This window comes from Pezoporus flaviventris, unplaced genomic scaffold, assembly GCF_033815535.1.
Source record: "Pezoporus flaviventris isolate CSIRO_AGI_PZ_B2104156 unplaced genomic scaffold, CSIRO_AGI_Pfla_v1 ptg000017l, whole genome shotgun sequence".
In the NCBI taxonomy this organism is placed as follows: Eukaryota; Metazoa; Chordata; class Aves; order Psittaciformes; family Psittacidae; genus Pezoporus; species Pezoporus flaviventris.
The window spans coordinates 1,366,909-1,381,694 of NW_026892565.1; the positions used below are offsets into that span (position 1 = coordinate 1,366,909).

General features: G+C 40.7%; 1 protein-coding gene and 1 long non-coding RNA gene across 2 annotated transcripts in view; one reads left to right on the forward strand and one right to left on the reverse strand.

Moving 5' to 3' along the window:
* Positions 1-14,786, forward strand: part of LOC133270091 (uncharacterized) — a 90,290-nt gene that overhangs the window by 43,390 nt on the left and 32,114 nt on the right. The gene's annotated exons all lie outside the window — the stretch shown is intronic.
* The window catches only part of NGF (nerve growth factor), a 35,481-nt gene that overhangs the window by 16,283 nt on the left and 4,412 nt on the right, over positions 1-14,786 (reverse strand). The window lies entirely within an intron of this gene.

Genomic DNA, 14,786 nt, shown 5'->3' on the forward strand with positions numbered 1-14,786 from the left:
TATGGAATTCTTTAAGCAAAGAACGAAGTGCAAAGAAGTTTAAATGAAGTTCAGGCTTCAGCAACTTCTGCTTATGAACAGGAAACTGGGAGTTGGACTAACCTGTCAGCCTTGACAATTCTTGAAAGTCTCAGTTTGGCAACTCATGTTAAGAACATTTGTGGGGTTCTTACATGTTCATTTTCTGCTTGCTGGCGTCATCTGATTGCTGAATACATTTTTTGCTGTAGTCAGAAAGTATAATGGAGAAGAGGCATCCCTTTTATTTCAGTTGTGCTCTTGAATGCTTCTACCACTCCTTCTAGAACTCTTTGGCCTTGTTGTAAATCTGAATAAATCTAAATGCCTAAATAGCAAAGCAATGCTAATCGCTGATGTCATCACACATCTTTACACTTTTCACTCTTCACCTTCCCATGGGGTTCACTGACTTCCTCACTAGGCAGAGTTTGAAATGTGGGACTTCCAATAAAGGTAGTCCAGGATTAGAAGATCACTATTACTGTGTTTACCAGTGTATTATTTTCCTTGCTGTTTTTTACTACAGAATCATAGAATGATTTGTGTTGGAAGATGGGCAGAGACACCTATTAAATCAGGTTATTTTTTTATATTAGTTATTATTATATTAGGTATGAACCTTTATTATTTCCATCAATAGACTGAATTTGTAAGCTCTTGGAAATGGGCTGAACCCAGGACAAATGGGCTGAACCCCACGACAGCTGACTAAATGGTTGTAACAAGGTTTCTCACCTACATTGATTAAAACAATCTTGTGGAAGCCGATTATACCAAAACTTCTCTTAGTTCTGTATCACATCCCTTATAGAAGATATTAGAGAAGGAGTTGGAGTGGGAAGAGGCACTTCTGAAAGCTGTGGAATGGTAACTTGCTATAGAAATAAGAAGCTACAGAAATAATAACTTGTAAATAATATTTGAAGGCTATAGCTGGTTAAGTGCAATACAGCTTGAAGTTCAGATCCTCCTTCTTCCAGTTCAGTAAGGGAAATGGGGGTTGAAACTTGATCTTAAGTTCCTTTCCGACCCTAACCATTCTCTGATTCTAAATATGTTGCAGACTAATGCATCTATGTTCTTAGCATGGTAAAATGTGTACAGCCTTTGGTTGCTTAAACTACTGAGAAGGATGGCAAGTTCAAAACCTGTAAACTCATCAGCTCAAGGCAGCGTAGCAGCTCTCTGTAGTATGCAGTGCTGTTGCTACCACCGCTATAAAATGGAGTGTGTTGTTAAAACCACTGTGGATAAGGAGTTATGGCCTGCATGGAAGAGTGCCATCTTTGTGCTAACTTAGATGTTAAAAAATGCTAACTTGAACTCACAGATACCCTGATTATCCTGCTAAAAGAAGACCTGGAATCCCTTCTCAGAATTACAGCATTTTAATTAGAAGAATGTGAGCGAAGTCTTAATCTTGTTATTAGGGATGGACATGGATAAGACAGAAACAAAATCCACAGCGACAGGGCCTAAACACAAAAAATCAATGGTTTGAAGACTAGTAACTGCAGTGATTGCTGCAGCAACAGAACTGCTTCTTGACCCTTCTTTTCATACAAGACTAAGCTTGACAGTGAATAAGTTGGAAGAAGTACCTCTTCTTGTAACATTGAGCTGCCTCACACGCAGCAATTTGAAAATACACAGCTGAACTGCAGGGAAAGGTATTTGAATTTACAAAGCAAATCCCCAGATGCATGAGTATTTTTTATTTCCTTTTAGCCCTTCTAAATTCTTGTGACATTCAGGGATCAATAACAATCTCATCTGTGGCTGATTCTGACAGATGTTAATCTTTCCCTTGGCTTTGCAGTCGGCTTGAAATAGTACTTGTTTCTTCATGTCAGGCCTCTGGCAATGCTTACTGGAGTCAGAATTACAGTTTCTAGTGAATCCTATTTTTACTGTCATTAGCTTTCTAAACTTCCCCATAGCTGGCAACGTTTCCAGGCTTGGAGACCTACTTAGTGGGAAGCTGGGAGAGTGATGGGTTGTTTCTGTTTCAAAGCATTGTGCCTTTAATTGAGGTTTGCTTAACTTTGTCATGAGGTCCATTTACGTTTAAGGCATTTCATGACAGTGATCACATACTGTGTTTGTAGAGTGGCTGCTTTTCTGTTGTGATTTACCTATTAATGAAAGGGAAAAATAGCTCCATGTTTACTTAAGGTTTTTACAAGTAGGTTTTTTTTTTTCCTTCTGCTGACTTGGTTAATAGATTCAGGAAATTTCTGGATTGGAAGTCAGAGACGTGGCTCACCTGCAGATCCTGTGCTGTGCTTTAGCTAAGGAATTGGCTAGATCTATTTAGCAAACTACAGGTGCTCTGGTTTTGGTACCTACTTGTCTAGATAGCAGTTGATACCACCATCAGAACCCATAAGCCCTGGGCTTGTGCTTCCAAGTTAGGGACAAATCTTGATCAGAAAGCAACAGGAACAGGAACATTTCTCTCACAAATGCTGTGGAATTGATGCTGAACAGCAGACCGTGGGTGCAGTATTGCTTTTTGTGTTCATCAGTTGTACAGGCTAATTTCCTTCTCTTAGAATGTGTTAGGGGTGACCCAAACCATGTGAGTTCTAGCATGAGCTTGGCAATGATCATTTTAGTTGGGGAAGCCAAATACTCATTTCTTAATAAGAAAAGAAAGTTGATTAATCAGCTACGTCATCCTGTTCTACTTCAGGATTGGTATGAATGGCGTTCCCTATGGATCAGCCTACACAGAGGCAAATGCCAAACCATAATTAAGACTGAGTGACTGCAAGTTCAATGAAATGTTTCAAAATACCAAATTAAGATTGAGTGACTGAGTTCAATCAAATGTTTCAAAATATCACTCATGTGTTTTAGATAAAATAAAAAGCCAGGGATATTCTCAGTCAAGCAGTTAATTTCTTCCTGAACACTTAGAGAATCATGGAGTCTACTAGGTTGGAAAAGACCTTCAAGACATCAAGTCCAACCATTGCTCAGCACTGCCAAGGCCACCACTAACCCATGGCACTGAGGGCCTCCTGTACATGGTGTGTGAACGCTTTCAGGGGCGGTGACTCCAACCCGAGCAGCCCTTGGGTGAAGGAATTGTTCCTAATCTCCAGTATAACCCTCCCCTGGTGCAGTTTGAGGCTGTTCCCTCTTGTCCTATACTTGTGATGTTCTTAATTTGAAGATTTTCACTATGACTCTTTCCGAGTAGAGGAACTTTATTTCATTGTGCAGGTTTGCATTAGGTTCCACTTCAGTATATAGACTGACAGATGAAAAATGGCACCTTCCTTCTCTCACATTCTTCTTTCTGAATGATGCTGCAATGCTGCCTTGTTTCTGGGACAGATAATTTGCAGAGCCTCTAGGAATTAAAACAGGCTTTTAGAATATTTTAGAAAGAGAAACAATAGCAACCTACAAAACCTCTTGCAGATATTACTACAAGCGGCAAAAATCACGCCTGGAAGGGAAAAGGGGTATTTTAGAGATAAGTCAGTAGGTTTTTTCATCTATTATTTTTAGATAGTTAATCCCCAAAGGGTATTTCTGTGGATTTTGTTTCTTGCATCTAGCAAAAAAATGTTTCAAATAGGAGCTGAAGACGGCTTATGTTAAATTTTCTTGCAAGAGTTCATCTAGTTGAAATTAACGGTGATTGTTTCAATACATGTCTAGTTCCTTATGTGCCCCAGGTTGTGTGCAATAATGAAAACCTGATCATCAGCACATCCATAAATGACTCATCTTCTTTACTGCTCCCACATGGTTGCACAGCTTTACTGACTGCTTGCTTTGATGAATATTTGGTATTTGTCATGTGAAGCTATTCCATCACTTTTGTAATATGGGAAATTCCAAGCACACTGAACACCTTAACACCATGTCACAGCTCATGGATTCATACTCATTTTGTGACCCAGTATGACACAGTAGTCTATACCAGCCACATAAAGATAAAAGTTACAACACAGACATCTGGCTGCAACCATGCACCTGGATTAAACAGTTTCCCATCTGGCTCTACTATATTATGGAGCAAAGCAGGTGGTAGAACCTTAGGTAAGAGCTGTCATTAAAGAGTAAGCAATTGCTTTTCTTTCTTGTTTAGTTGGTTGTTTCTTTCCCCAGTGGATAAAGGTGATATATTTATCTCATGCCAATAAGGCTTCACTCAATAAAAATGCTGGAAATGGAAGATTCTTCCTTTTTACTTTATGATTTGTTGAATGATGGCATTGCTGGGAAAAGAGGGAAGTAAAGCTGCAGGAAATAGGAGAAGCAGGTTAAAGGGTTTTGTCAGAGCTCTTTTTCTGCAGTTTTTTTTTCCTCTGCTTTGTGCCTTGCTATGGGTCCATGCTGCACCTGCAACAGGGAATTTGGAGCTCCCCCACATGAGTGGGGAAGATGCAAAAGGGATGTAAATTCTCATTCGAAATTCACCTTTTACTAACAAGTGAAACTTGTTACTGACTCACACAGGGTTGATAATACTAATGTTAAGTTCTGGTTTTCTGTGTTGGGTAAGTGGTTTCTTTTTCTGCTTTTATGTTCAACCCTGCAAAGAACAGTGTTGGCATTTTGTAAGGAATCTGGGCACATGTGCTCTAAAGCTTATATACTGCACCTACAGCTTGTCAGCTGGGAACCTGCTGGTGATACGTGAGCTGTCTGCTACCATTTTGGTCTTTGCTGTCTAGTCATTAATCAGAACAGAGAAAACATAATAAAATGCAGAATTCTTTCCCCACACCATTATGGTATTTCTATGTTTTGTATGCCAATATTAATTACATTAACCTGAAATACTTGAAATTCATTGTCATTATATCACTTAACACTGTAACCACGTATTTCCTTTGTCTGGATATTTGATGTGCATCTTGTTGTATTTATTACAGTATTACTTGGGAATGCTGGTTTCTATTGAATCAGTTGTCAGGAGCAATCACAGAATCACACAGAATCACACAGAATCACAGAACTGGTAAAACTGGAACGGAGATCCTCTAGTCCAAGCATAATAGTGACAAGAAAGCAATTATATTCCGAATTGGAAGGTAGTATGCATGAGCATATGGTGAAAAGAAACAAAAGATGACATTTGTAGCCAGATGTGATCTGGCTATGTTGTATGGTCAAGAATGGTACTACACAGATTGTTATCATAATTATAGCATTAGGGGTAGATTTTTCTCAGGTATTTGCGTATTTTTACTACACTGTTCATCAGATGATGACTACATGACAATTTTAGATTGCTTAACACAAGGAAAATAACTGGTGGGCTGGGTTTTGGTTTTTTTTAATAGCATACGCCTAACAGGTCTCTGACTTAAAAATCTTTTTAAAGGTACATATTGTGTAATCTTTCTGTTTTGTTTGGGGTTTTTTTTGTGAATATTAGGTTCAAAGCAGATAGTCAAGTTTTGCACATCATTTTCTGCCAGCTTAAAATGAAAAGCAGAGGGAAGTTTTGATCAGATGTGCACCTACTTTCTGTGTGCAATGTCACAGTTCAAATAGATGTCTCTCGAAAAAGAGCTTTTGCAAAATTTTATTGCAAAGATAGAGAGATGAACTTTAAATCTGCTGAACAACATTATATCAGGTTTTCTGTGGCATTGGAAATAGGTGATTTTCTTAGAAAGTATTTCCTTTCAAGTGATGGAACAATCCTGGTTACAGTGCTGAAGACTGAATTCAGATGACTGAATTCAAACAAATTCTGTGATTCTGTGATTTGAATGCTTTTGCAAATTTGAAATGTTGAACAAAGGTAGGAAATTCTGTAGTTCATAAGTAGTTTTCTACTTTCTTTGCTTTCAAATAGAACAGAAGGAGTGGGAGAGCGGAGAAGGAAAAGGCTACGTGTTTTTCTTTTGAAGCACGGAGGGGAAAAAGTGGTGTTTAGTGCAACCCTTCACAGCACTACGCTGTTCACAAAGGCAGTTTACAGTGCAGGAATGCACATCTAGGGAGAGCTGGTGGATCAAAGTCCCTCTAATGCATGTGATGTGATTCTGCATGCTTTGGCAAAGCCAGAAACTCACACTTTTGGCATATATAAAGTGTTCTGGAATGTGAGGCTGAGCAGTGAACCTTTGCACTCTTCTGTTTACAGCTTGTGCCTGAGAAAATAATGAGAGGAGAGTTTGGCAAGAATGATTGGGGCTGGAGGATTTGGATCCAGGTGGAACAAAATAATAGATGTTGAATATTTAGAGCTTTGATAAGAAACACCAATAACAAGCAGAGGAATGGAATGGGTCCTTGACATGCAAAATAAAGCATGCTTAGGCTGTGTGGCTTGACATCTTTGTAACTAAAACGTAAGTTGGTACACAAGTGCAAAGCATAATTGAGTACACAGTTCTTAGTTGCTGTGCAGACTTCAAGGTGGGGGCAACACAGAGCATCACCTGGTTTTAGTCTGGCTTAATAGGGAAATGACACTTATGAAATTACACTGTCTTGTGAACCCTTGACGCAATGACGCTTGAAATTCTTGAGTGCCATTCACATCTCACAGAAGGCTGGAGGTTTTAAAGCTACTAGCTTTCTAAATAATGTTTCTACAAGTTTGATTAAAATGTAGGATAGGTGGAAGTCCTGACCAGAATAAAAGCTATGGTGTTAGTGGTCTGTTTGATTAGAGAGTTTGTGTTAGACATGTGTATCTCTATGTCCTAGAAGTTACTCAAACCTCGCAGATGGTTACAAATTTAGTACATGCCGGAAACTCTGATCACCACAGAGAAAAAGGTTTCATTATTTCTTCTTATTCTGGTTTTAATACAAGGAACTGAAGTAAAATTATGAACCCAGGGGAAAAGAGAAGGGCAGACCCCGAGCTTTTTAACATGTGTGTCTGTGACCTGCAGGAACAAGTTATATTTGCAGTTAATGGTAATACAAAAAGCATGACAAACAAAAAAGAGGCAAAAACCTTTTTATAGAGCATTATGGATTGCTTGGTAATCTTAGCAAACAACACTCTGAAACAGCCAGCCGGTGGTAGGAATACAGAAGAATGTCATCCATAGATGAACAAAGGATACCAGCCTTATTTACAGGACTGGAGTCTTAGGGGAAGAAGTGAGTATAAAACAACCTTGAATGCATAGTTGATTGAAAAATGACTGGCTCTACACTGTAAGCACGGTAAAAACAGAGCAGGATAAAGAGGCTATTTTCCCTCTGTTCTTATTTATTTCCCTTGACGGTTTGTGTACCTTTTCTTACAGGTAAGAAATGCAGTAGTGCAGTCAGTTTTGCTGAGGGAAATTGATAAAATTGCCAACACTGTGATCAGAAGAAAGATCACAGTGCATTCCCCATTAAAGAGAACCCCTTCAACACACTATCAGTATGTAAGAATGACCGAGATGGACCAGATGAAAGAATCTTGTCAATCCTGTTTCCTTGAAGAGGCAAATTCTGGAAGTGTCTAAGAGAAAGATAAGCATATAGTGGTACTTTTCCAACCACTTTCCTCTCCTGCAGTTTTTGAATGAGCAGCTTTCTGTGCAGGATTTTCTATGTGTTTAAAATCCTCAGTGTATTTCCCATCCATGTCCCTGTCTACCTATTCCTTGAGTCAATGTACATTTTGAGCAGCAAAGGGCTGGGAGTTCTGCAGCTTAATTCCATGGTGTGGAGCAATGGCTCTCTGTCATTATTGAGCCTGTCATCTGGTGGTTCCCTTTGGTGCACTTAGCTTTTGCAGTAGAAGAGGCACCAGGCAGCTGAGCCTTCTGAATCTGCCCATGATTTAAATCCCCTTTGGACTTTTACTGTTTCGCATAAGTCCAAAAATATGGTAGTGGGAAGAGCTGAGGAACCGGGCCTAATCCCCAGTACAGCAGCCAAACAGTGGGGAAAGGATCTAGCCTGTGAAAAGGTATCCTTTTTATAGGTGATGGAAGTACTTAACCTGAATTCTTGGTCAAAGGCAATATATGATAAAAAGAGAAAATGCCAAAGCTAATGGTGTGGACTGCAGCCAGCTGGAAAGGAAAAGCAAACCAGAAATGCCTAAACCAAAGCCCCAAACCCCAAACTGTCTAATGAGAGAAAGAATGAGTGGCTTCTCATGTGGAAAACCTTTTAGGTGTTAAACTAGTAATAAATACAGGCTGTTATCACATGGATGTCATCCTTCATAGTGAAGCCAATTTGAATCTTACCTAGGAGACTGAATGTCAACCATAATGCTGTTCCTTGGTTCCGAGTTCCTTAAAGACCTTGGATGAACCCCGCTCATCCCTAAAATTCTGCACTGAGCACATCTACCAAGAAAATAATATTGCAGAAAGTTTGCTGCTTGTTATTGACTCCCATTCTTAGTCCTCTAGTAAATGGTACAGAGATCCTTCTTTAGCAGGAAGATGCACAGAGGACCTCCTGATATCCCATCCAGTTTGATCATGCAGTCATGGAGTCATGGAATCAACCAGGTTGGAAAAGACCTTCAGGGTCATAAAGTCCAACCATTCCCCAGGACTGCCAAGGCCACCACTAACCCTTGGCACTGAAGTCCTCATCAACACGGTATGTGAACACTTGCAGGCACGGTGACTCCAGCACTGCTCTGGGCAGCCTGTCCAATGCCTGAGCACCGTTTGAGGAAGGAATTGTTCTTAATCTCCAGTCTAACTTTCCCCTGGTGCAGCTTGAGGCTATTTCCTCTTGTCCCATCACTTGTTCCTTGGGACTGGTGATCAGCCATCTCCTGGCTCCATCCTCCTTTCAGGTAGTTGTAGTGATGTAGAGAGATGCTATACTTGTCAGTATTTGAAGGCCACCTTCATCTCAGGGAACCCTGTAAAACTGACTTCTGGTTTGTTCTGTACGCTGTTGCTTTAACAAACTTTTCTTTATGTCTGTTGCTATGAAGTATTTTCCATGTTGAAAGTCCTGCAGAAGGCATAGTCCTTTTCTAGACGTGTGAAAGTGGTAACAATAATTAAAAAAGATGGAACTGTGCATTTACTTTTCCTGCTACTTAAGAATTCTTAGGAGATCAGAAACTAACGGAAGTGTACAAATGTGACATTTCCTAGTGATCAGCAATCTGAACAAACTTGTCAAACATGACTCTGTACGTGGTGTCCATAATTCTACTTGTGTTCATAAAGAGCTAGCACACACAAAAAAGAGAGAAAATCGTGGAAAACTTCAGATATCCTCTAGGTTATTAACTTTGGATGCAGAATATCCTCTTCTCTTACTGGTACCTAAGGAGCTTGTATCCATTGACCATAAAAGACTTAAATGATTTTCTTAATGAGGATAGAAAGCTGTAACTTCTGAAACACAATTCTTGGGTTACTGAAGTTATAACCAAACAAAGCTATAGAAGCTTGATACAAACCAGAATAAAGTCAGTGGTCGCTTTGAAATCCATTGCCTTTCTAAAGAATCCAAAAATCACTCAAATTTAATGGACTGTAGCTATACAAAGTAAATGCAACAAGCCCTATATCCACTTGCATGCTTAGTTCAAAAGAAGGAATGTGTAAATGTAATTCAAAACGTTTAAATCCCCTAAGGTTACATGCATGTGTGTTTGTCTCATAGGTTTGTGCTTGATTCCTTGAGACAAACAGCAGTAAAATTTGAATGGAGTATGAAACTCTACTAAATGTGAATTATTAGAAAGCATTTCTTTTGAATATTTCTAACTTACTAAAACCTTAGAAACAAAGGGGCACAAATTTAAACACAAAAGCAGCAGGTATAGTTTGTTTCCTAGGGGCTTCCAGAAATGTAAAAGGAAGCTGATAAGGAGTGCAGTGTAACTTAGCACTTTGTAAGTGCCTGGTAGAACACATTACCTGTGGGTATCTCAGTTTTTAAATGCACAATTTTCAGTTCCTGGAATAAAATTTCCAAAGCTCTTGAGCTCCCTAATTCTATACTGATTTTCAGATGCTTCAGAATCTGCTAAGTGGGTTCTTAATGTGACACACAAGTACAGTGAAACTGGGAATTGGTAGCTGCTTTTGAAACAAAAAAATGCCCTATCTTTTGTAGAACATTCTGCCCTGAAGCAAGTTGTCCTATGAGTCATATCGTAGAATCACAGAGTGGTTCCTGTCGGAAGGGACCTTAAAGCTCATCCAGTTCCAACCCCCTGCTACGGGCAGGGACACCTTCCACTAGAGCAGCTCCAAGCCCCTGTGTCCAACCTGGTCTTGAACACTGCCAGGGATGGGGCAGCCATGGCTTCTCTGGGCACCCTGTGCTGGAGCTTCACCACGCTCAAAGTAAAGAACTTCTGCCTAAGAGCTCATCTCAGGTCTCCCATTTCAAGCTTAAAACCCTGAAGTCACAACTGTCTGAGGAGCAGCTGTCTGCAGACTGAGCAGTGTCACAGTCCATCAGCTGCAGTTAGAAAATGCACTTCATACATCTAAATAAGGTGAAAAACTTGTACATTTTCAGAGATGGCTATTCTATGCCTCCTTGCCCATTCTTAATGAGGGAAAATTGTTCAAAGGCTGCTGTGTAAAAGTGTTATTTTTCAGTCTGAAATATGAAAGCACCAGAAAGTTAGGAATATGCACACCTGCAGTGACCAGACATCCATGCACAGTGTGACAGTTCATTCTTGCCTACTGACTCAAGCAGCTGATGTGACCTGCTGACCCTCCTTAAAGGCCACAGTATGATTATTTTGATGATTAGTGAAAGTACAGCTCCTAAGTGGGGCTGAATTTATAGTTAAGTTCATCAGAATTCGAGCTGTTCTTGCAATGTGTTAAGCAATGAATAGTTGAAATGAGCAATTTGGATGGCTGTGCTAATACACGCACCGTAAATGCTGCTCTGGAGCTCATACATAGAGCATCAAAAAGGGATCGTGAAATAATGGGCAGGAAATGATGCATTTCAGAAAATGCAGGCTGTGTCATTCACCACAGGGCAAATGGCTCTGTGCACAAGCACAGGTCTTTTTCCATACCTGAGTCATCCAGCACATAAAGGCTTCAAACAAAAAAAGTGAAAGATATGTTTCAAAGCAGAAGAAAACCCCCACATATTGTGTGAGCCAGAGCTGTTAAATGTATTGTAATCAAAGAACACATAGCAATGAGGTGTTTGGTGAATTTCCATCCCCAAAATTTCTGAAGAGTTTCCTTTTAAAAGCCTGGATCACATATGGTTGTGTAAAGAACAAACCAAAGTGCTTCACCGAAGTAAATAAGTGAACCAGACCACAAAAAAATTTGTCACCTTTATACCTACACAGTACAGAGGGCAAAATATGAAACTATCCAGAATAGGAATGATTCAAAATAGTAATTTTTAGACTAGCAAAGCCATACTTAGCATATATAGAAAGTTGTCAAAAAAATAATCTGCTTACCAGCTGTACTTATACTGGGCTAATTTCCTCATTGTGGGTCAGAACTGCTAGAAAGAATCTAACCTTTTATTACTTTTCAGAGCAGTTAACAACTAACTGAGCTAAATCAGTTTTTGTCACATACTTTTTAAGGCAGCACTATTTCTCACAAATAGGGCACTCCAAACTAAATGACATAGTGTAAGGAACAGATTCAGTTAATCGATTATTCATTCATTGCATTGATTTTATTCCTGGAAAGATCCTCGTATTTGCGTCACAGAAATGGTCATTATGATTTTGGCAATAATATGTAAACCAAGGCCCAAAACAAAGTCAAACTCTTAACCTTCTGTTTGACTTTTTCAGTCTTTGTGCTTGGATCTTTTTCCACTGAAATCAATGAGAGTTTTGATACATAGCAAGTCAATGGGAGCAGAATCTGATCTTTTATTAGCACATTGTTATGGACCCTGTGGGAACAGGAAATTTGATTTTGGAGCCAGGAACATCAATTAGGGAAAGTTGGTTTTGAAATCAGTTTTAGTGGTCTGGGTTCAATATTCAGTTTTGGAAAATCTCTGAACAAAAAATGTCTTGAACTGCACAGAGTGGCCTCGCTTCTGCAGGTTTGATTTCTGACAGCGATCAGATATGTGTCCAGAGAACATCTGTAGGGACTGTCACCCTGAGGGGAGACTGTGTTAGGGTTTGGGCTGTAAAGTTCAGGACAGGCAATTCCTCAGGATTTTTCATCAACGACTGTAGCGATAGGACAAGGGGTGATGGGTTCAAACTGAAACAGAGAAAGTTCAGGTTAGATACAAGGAAGTTCTTTCCTTGTGGGAAGGTGCTGAGGCGCTGGCACAGGTTGCCTAGAGAAGCTATGGCTGCCCCGTCCCTGGCAGTGCTGAAGGTTGGACACAGGGGCTTGGAGCAAGCTGCTCTAGTGGAAGTGGGGGTTGGAACTGGATGATCTTAAGCTCCTTTCCAGCCCATACCATTATATGATTCTATTATTTTTGCTCTCTGTTGTCACCATCTCACAGTTTCTTCCAGGGAATATCTCTAGGTAATGTGGAAGCCATAGTAATGTGATAAAACTGATCCCAGCAACAGAAAACGTGTGTCTGATCAATCTTGATTTTTGTTCTCTGATAATGGCAGCTACTGTGCCATAAAATCTCAAAGCATTGTTGTGAACACAAGAGCTTAGGTGAAAAAGAAGAAAGGCTCTTTACTGGGAAATAAATGCTGTTGTTTCATTCATTGGAAAATGGCACAGGAAATTCAAGTGAAGCTCCAGAAGCTGGCAGTAAAGCCATTGAGCATGTTATTTCAAACTCCCCCATGCAGTTATTTTCATTTTGAATTTAAATAATATGCCAGACAAGTCTTGTACATATATATGTATGATTTCTACAGGCAAACAGCAATTTGCATCTTAATAGCTGTATGCAAGGCTCAAAATACCAATCAGCACTTTGCATATTTTCTCTTGCTGTGCAGTAGTGGTACAATCTAAATGTCTTCCACGTGAATATAGTCACACAGAGATTATGCCTGAAGGTAGTCAAGTACTGCATTCTTCTTTCTGTCTCTCATTTCTAAATACATGAGAGCACTGGGCAGTGTGGTGTACATGGGTGTGCTTCACTTGGGGCTAATGCATTCAGAGATGTGCTGCCTAGTGAACTGCTGTAGCCAACTCTGCATCCTCAGTGACTTACCAGCTCTGCCAATGCAGTCAGCATCTTACGGCTTCCTTTGTGTATCCATTAAATTGGATTTCATCCTTCTGCATGTGTCCCAGTAATTGTTTCCAAGTGGCAGGTGTTGATGTTCCAGTACATCATAACTTGTTTGCAAGCACTTAATTATCTCACAGAAGCAAGATCTGTGGATGGAGAATCCTACTTGTACACAGAGGAAGTTCTGTGTCATTGGAGTGTTTCTTTATGCAATGCTAAAGGCTGAAAAACACATCTAATGCAATGTAGAAATCATAAGCTCTATAGTTTCTCTAAATATGGAAAATTTTCCAGTCTGTCATCATTCTCACCCTTACATGTTTCACTTTCTGAGGTGCAGCAGGAAGTGCAGCAGGAGGGCCAGGAGACCTCCTTGGATGGATAAGGAGCTCCTGAGGAAAATTCAATTGAAAAAACAGGCTTATAATAAGTGAAAGAGTACAGGGATGTTGTCCGGGAAGCTAGGGACCAGGTTAGGAAATCTAAGGCCCAGTTAGAATTAAACTTAGCTAGAGGTATTAAAGATAACAGGAAGGGATTCTACAGGTACATAGCAAATAAAAGCAGACTAGGGAGAATGTAGGCCCCCTCAGGAAGCTCTCCGGAGAACTGGCTACACAGGATTTGGAGAAGGCTGAGGTTCTGAATGACTTCTTTGCCTCGGTCTTCACTGGCAAAGGCTCTGACCAAACCACCCAAGTCTTGGAAGGCAGATGCAGGGACTGTGAGAATGAAGACCTTGCGCCCACTGTAGGAGAGGAACTGGTTTGAGACCATCTTAAAAATCTGAACATGCACAAGTCCATGGGTCCTGATGAGATCCATCCGCGGGTCTTAAAGGAGCTGGCAAACGAACTTGCAAAGCCCCTGGCCATCATATTTGAGAAATCACGGCAGTCAGGTGAAGTTCCCGATGACTGGAAAAAGGGAAATATAACCCCCATTTTCAAGAAGGGGAAAATGGATGGCCCGGGGAATTACAGACCAGTCAGTCTCACCTCTGGGCCTGGCAAAATCTTGGAGCAGATTCTCCTGGATGGCATGCTAAGGCACATGAAAAACAACAAGGTGCTTGGTGACAGCCAGCATGGCTTCACTAAGGGGAAATCCTGCCTGACCAATTTGGCGGCCTTCTCTGATGGGGCTACAGAACTGATGGAGAGGGGTAGAGCAGTTAATGTCATCTACCTGGACTTGTGCAAAGCGTTCGACACTGTCCCACATGACATCCTTGGCTCTAAATTGGAGCGACATCAATTTGATGGATGGACCACTCGGTGGATAAAGAACTGGCTGGATGGCCACACACAAAGAGCTGTGGTCAATGGCTCAATGTCCGGCTGGAGACCAGTAACGAGTGGCGTCCCTCAGGGATCGGTGTTGGGACCGGTCTTGTTCAACATCTTTGTCGCTGACATGGACAGTGGGATTGAGTGCGCCCTCAGCACGTTTGCCGATGACACCAAGCTGTGTGGTTCGGTTGATACCCTGAAGGGAAGGAATGCCATCCAGAGGGACCTCGACATGCTTGTGAGGTGGGCTGATGCCAACCTCATGAGGTTTAACCATGCCAAGTGCAAGGTCCTACACCTGGGTCGGAGCAATCCCAGGCACAGCTACAGGTTGGGCAGAGAAGAGATTCAGAGCAGCCCTGTGGAGAAGGA